We start from the raw sequence: 5,437 nt of genomic DNA, 5'->3' as shown, positions 1-5,437 counted from the left end.
TCCAAGGACAGTGCTCAGGCCCTGAGTTCAAGCCCCAGGACTGGCAAAAAGAAATACATCACCTACTTACCTGTGTCTTCAAAGACAAAAATGGTTGCTTAATGAAATAAAACAGACTTAGCAAGACAAATAACACATATTTCTTCTCATATACAAACTGTAGATTCTTTAACAACAGAGAAGCAGAAAGGAGAATTTTGGGGGAAGAGGAAGAAGAAGGGCCCAGGACCCTGTGACAGAATAAACATATTCAAAGTGCATTGTCCACATAAATGAGAATGTCATAATGAAGTCTATTATTTTGGCCAACTACATACCCCAAAAGAAAACAAATCAGTGCTTGCAATCTTATATTACTATTAACCTACTACTTATAACTATATGACAACCTCATGAGTAGAACATACTTAGTTTGTGATTTAAATGAAACACTAATAATGACAACAGAAATAGTATGTGCTGCAAGCAAAGTTTCTGAAGTAGAAATTAGAAGAAAAAAAAAGACTAGCTGCCAGTTGCTCACACCTATAACCCTAGCTAATCAGGAGGCTGAGATCTTTAAGACTGTAGTTCAGAACCAGCCAGGATAGAGAAGGCCATGAAACTCTTCTCCAATTAAGCAGCAAAAAGCTGGAAGTGGAGCTATGGGTTCAAAAATTCCGCTTCCAGTATTCAGGTAAGATGTTTGGTATTGTTTTCCTTGAAGTCATTCTAGGGCCCAGAAATCTCCTCAGTTAATCCTTTGAAAATGAAGGTGGATATTGCAGGAGACTTAACCTAGAGCAGAGGAGTCTGTAATTAAGAGAAATAAAATGTCCTCAGTGTCTTTCCTGCTAGATTCCTGTCATTCTCTCAATACTTCCCAATAACCTTTTGCACACACAGCTGTCATTCTCCTGATCACATATTCTTCTTCAAGTGGATAATTTATTATGTGTGCAAATGTGTGTGTGTGTGTGTGTGTGTGTGTGTGTGTGTATGTGTGCAAGCCAGCACTGGGATTGGAACTCAGAACCTTGGTGCTGTCATTCTATTCAACACTGGTTATACTCCACCACTTGAGCCTCAGCTCCACTTCGGGCTTTGAGATGGGTTAATTGAAGGTATGAGTCTCTTGGATTTATTTACCAGGATCCTCACGTCTCAGTCTCCTGAGTAGCTAGGATTACAGGAATGGTTCACCAGCAACTGCCTTCACCTGTCTTTTAGAGTGGAAATCAACTGTTTCTCAAACATAATGATGTCTATAAAATGTTCTGATTTCTTTTAGTATTCGTGTGCTTGTGTGGGAAACAGACTGTAATATAGCAGTTGTTATAGTTTCCACCCATGGGTACCACACACTCAGTTTTGAGAGTCCAATAAAACAAAAGGAGTTTTCCAATAATACTAGAATCTGAATCCCAAACATTAAAATGTTGGTTGTTTTGGTCATTGCCACCACACCATTTTGTATTACTACCATTGGTGAATAGACAGAGATAGACAGATGTCATGCATTCTCACTCCTGTCTCCTAAGATTCATTCACACCATGGAAGCCCAGAATCAAACAGTTACATCCTTGTTCTTTCTTCCGGGATTGACAAACTATCCAGAACTACAACCAGTCATCTTCAGACTGTTCCTGTCCATGTACCTGATCACTGTCCTCGACAATCTGCTCACCATCCTGGCCATTGGATCAGATATGCAACTCCATACCCCCATGTATTTCTTCCCTTGCTGACATCTGTTTAAGCTCCAGTGTAATCCCAAAGACTCTTGTGAACATCCAGACAGGGAATCAGAGCATCACTTATGCAGGATGTATCTCTCAAAATGTAATGTGGAAAGCTGTCTCCTGGAAGCGATGGCCTATGACCGCTTTGTGGCCATTTGTCACCCCATAAGGTACACAGTTACTAGGAAGCCCAGTGTGTGCATACTGCTCACTGTGACCTCTCTGTCCACAAGCCCTGTGGATGGCCTGCTTCATAGTCTGAGGCATTACGAAGTGGAGTAGGGCTTGAAATTACTATTTATCTTGATATTTTGGTGTTTACATTTTATAGCAAAAATGTACAGGCATAAAAAAAAAACAGAAAAATCTCTGATCTTACCTAGAAAATGGCTTTCAAATGGATGTGTGATTAGGACCACAAGAATTTGATCTTGGACATGAGAAAATGTATCAAAGTATGTGAAGTAATGTACCTTCTATCTGGTGAATATAATGTAACCCTTCTATTAATTACTATAAAAATTATATGAAAAAAAGAATTTGATCTTGGGCTCAGTGGCTTGTGCTTGTAATCCTGGTTACTCAGGAGGCTGGGATCAGAGAGTCCAGTTTCAAAGCCATCCCTGAAAGTCTTTGAGATTCTTATCCCCAAATAACCAGCAAGATGCCCAAAGTGGAAGGTGTGGTTCAAGTGATAGAGTGTCAGCTCTGAATGAAAGAACTAAGCACTTGATCCTGAGTTCAAGTCCCAGTTACTGGGGTAGTATCTGGGGAGAATACCTTGTTTTATTGTTGTTCACTTTATGATACATGGAGACATTGATTGAATTTTGCAAGCCCATTTTAAATGAGAGAAATAAAGATAATAAAGAAGAAAATCACATTTAGTTAAAATGATACATCTGTCCACATACAAACTCACGGAGAGTCACAACATACGTTATAAAATAAGTTGTTAGATTTATACAACCTTGGGCTGCTTACAAAGAAAAAAAAGCATCCCATGGAAATCTTGCACATGTTTTATCTTGAGGGGATGCCAAGGGGAAAATGAAGCAAAGAAGAATGGGTGAATATAGTCAGAATATTTAATATACATGTGTAAAAGTAGAACTGGATAACCTTTGGGAATGGATGGGATTGGAAGAGATGGAGGAGAAGGATGGAAGGGATGACATTGATCAAGATGCACTGTCCTCAAAAACTGATGTGTTGAACTGAAATGCCTTTGTGTAACTACTTAAAGAAAATAATAGAGCATATTTTGGCCAGAGTTGGAGCTTGCACTCAGGGTCTGAGCACTGTCCTTTGGGCTTTCTCAGGGCTGGCCCTCTCCCGCTTGAGCCACACGAGCTACTTGAGCTCTTCTCTCCTGTAGTCCTCATCTCTTCTGGGTACACTCCTGAGATTACCAGAATGGTAAAGTTCCTTCTCAGCCTCCTCAGTAGCAGCTAGGCAAGCACTCTACCACTAGGCCACGCCCCTGGCTCAAACTTTAAGCCACCTGTGGCTCAGTCTCCATACTGTGCGGTTTCTGAAGTTTCTTTTATTGCAGAATCTTACTTTAATTTGATTTTGGTCAGAAAAGTTACGCGTATGATTTTTAAATTAATTTGCGGACCTAAATGATCACCAATTCACAGGATTTTTCTGTGTTCTAAAGGAAAAAAATAGTTGTGCATTCTGCATTTATCAGGTCAAAATATTCTGCAAATATCCCTTAGGTTATCTTGTCTCTGTGTAGTTTAACTTTGATGTTTCTATCCTGATTTCACTGTCTACCACTTTGGTAGCAGGTTCTATGTGTCCATTTAAATAATATTATTTTATCTGCAGCAAAATGGATGATCCTGAAGACCAGCAGAAAAAATGTTAAGTGAAGTAAACCAGCCTCAGAGAGACAAAGGACCCATGTTTCCCCCCATATGTCTCAGATCTAACTTATAAATATATATATGACAACATAAGCAGAGTCATGTACCTAAATACACAAATTGAATAAAATATGGCGCAAATATTATCTCTCTTCATTTTACTTTCCTGTGTACACAGTAACTATAAAGGACAAAGGAGCCCTAATTTACAAAAGTAGAGTCAGTACATGAACATAGTTTGTATTGTAAAAAAAATTATATTAAACCAAGTTTGTATTTGAATCCCAAGGGAAGATGGTCTTCTGAAAAATTTAAATATCAATAAATCACTGGCTCATAAATAGGGAGTGGATTCCCATGGTGTGAACTCCTTTTAACAAGTAATTGACAGTTTATCAAAATGAATGTGCAATACAAATAATAATATTAATAATTAATGAGAAGAAGAATGGCATCTGAAGCTACCCAAGGAGAACACATTAGTATATTCTCCTTTCCATTTGTTTCCCTCCCACCTCCTTCAAATCACTGCAATTGTTCACCAGACGCATTTCACAATTCCATTCATCAGTGACAGTATTTCATTCGCATTTTTAAATATTTTTATTATTATTAGAGCTGTGATGTACAAAGTGGTTAAGAGTACATTTCTTTGGGGACAATGTCACCCTTCCCCTCCCTCTCTGCCAGATTTCCCCTCCCATCCCCTCCCATTATTTGTATTTTTATGTATTTATTTGTGCCAGATCCAGGACATGGCATGAGCACTGTCCCTGAGCTCTTTTGCTCAAGTCTGCCACTCTACCACCTGAGCCACATCTCCACTTCCAGCTTAATGCTGGTTAATTGGAAATAATAGTCACATGGACTTTCCTGTCCTGGATTGGCTTCCAACCATGATCTTCAGATCTCAGCCTCTTGAAGAGCTAGGATTACAGGTGCAAGCCACTTTTTATGAGTATAAACTGGAGTGATTGGTATTATAGTTACACCGATTATTATACATTGTAGTGTAGATGCATTGAAATATTCTATACTTCACAAGTCCACATGCTTCATATTTTTCACTTAAATTATGTATCTATATTGATTTATACTGGGAATCACTAGAGCTGCAACCCCTATCCCAGGTTCTAACTCTATGACTGATCCCGGAAATTGTATTCTAGAGAGATGGAAACGAGTGTCCAACCTCACAGGTCTACACAGACAGAGAAACAAAGTCAGGAAGAAAACACAAGATTGTTGAAAAACACAGTCAGGAACAATACAATGGGATATCAGAGCCGAAAAACTGAGAAGGGAAACAGGACAGGAATGTGGGTACCAGGGGTCCAGTGTTTACTGGTTTCTGAACCCTGAGCGCCCATTTACAAGCTTATTTATTTAATTCACTTACAACTGCATGAAAAAAAATAGGGTATCAATCTAGCTTGTGGTTACAGTCACTAATATGGGGTATAGTTTGTCTACACAGTGATAACTGACAAAAGGAGGGGAGCAGTAAACATCTTATCTCCAAGGTCTTAAGCTTTTAGTGTGCAAACTGCTCTAACTTAACTACACTTAGGGGAGTGACTGATACATTTGTGTTGCCTTGTCTGTTTAACCTTTCCAGAGTCCAATTCTCAGCTTTATGAGTACTGACCCATTGCCATGCCAACCTCTTAACCCTTTCCGGTTCTCACAGCTCGGCTCTCGAATTCCCTCCACACAATTACTTGTGTGTCACCTAGACATTTTAGAAGAATATCTGGATGGAAAAGTTAGATGAATTGAATCTCCAGAAATCCAGTCACTGCAACTCACTCTAGAAATCCATGCCCAAAGCGAATAACACA

This window comes from Megascapheus bottae, chromosome 1 (genome assembly GCF_031878675.1).
Source record: "Megascapheus bottae isolate mThoBot1 chromosome 1, mThoBot2.hap1, whole genome shotgun sequence".
Classification (NCBI taxonomy): domain Eukaryota; kingdom Metazoa; phylum Chordata; class Mammalia; order Rodentia; family Geomyidae; genus Megascapheus; species Megascapheus bottae.
This window is presented reverse-complemented; position numbering follows the sequence as displayed.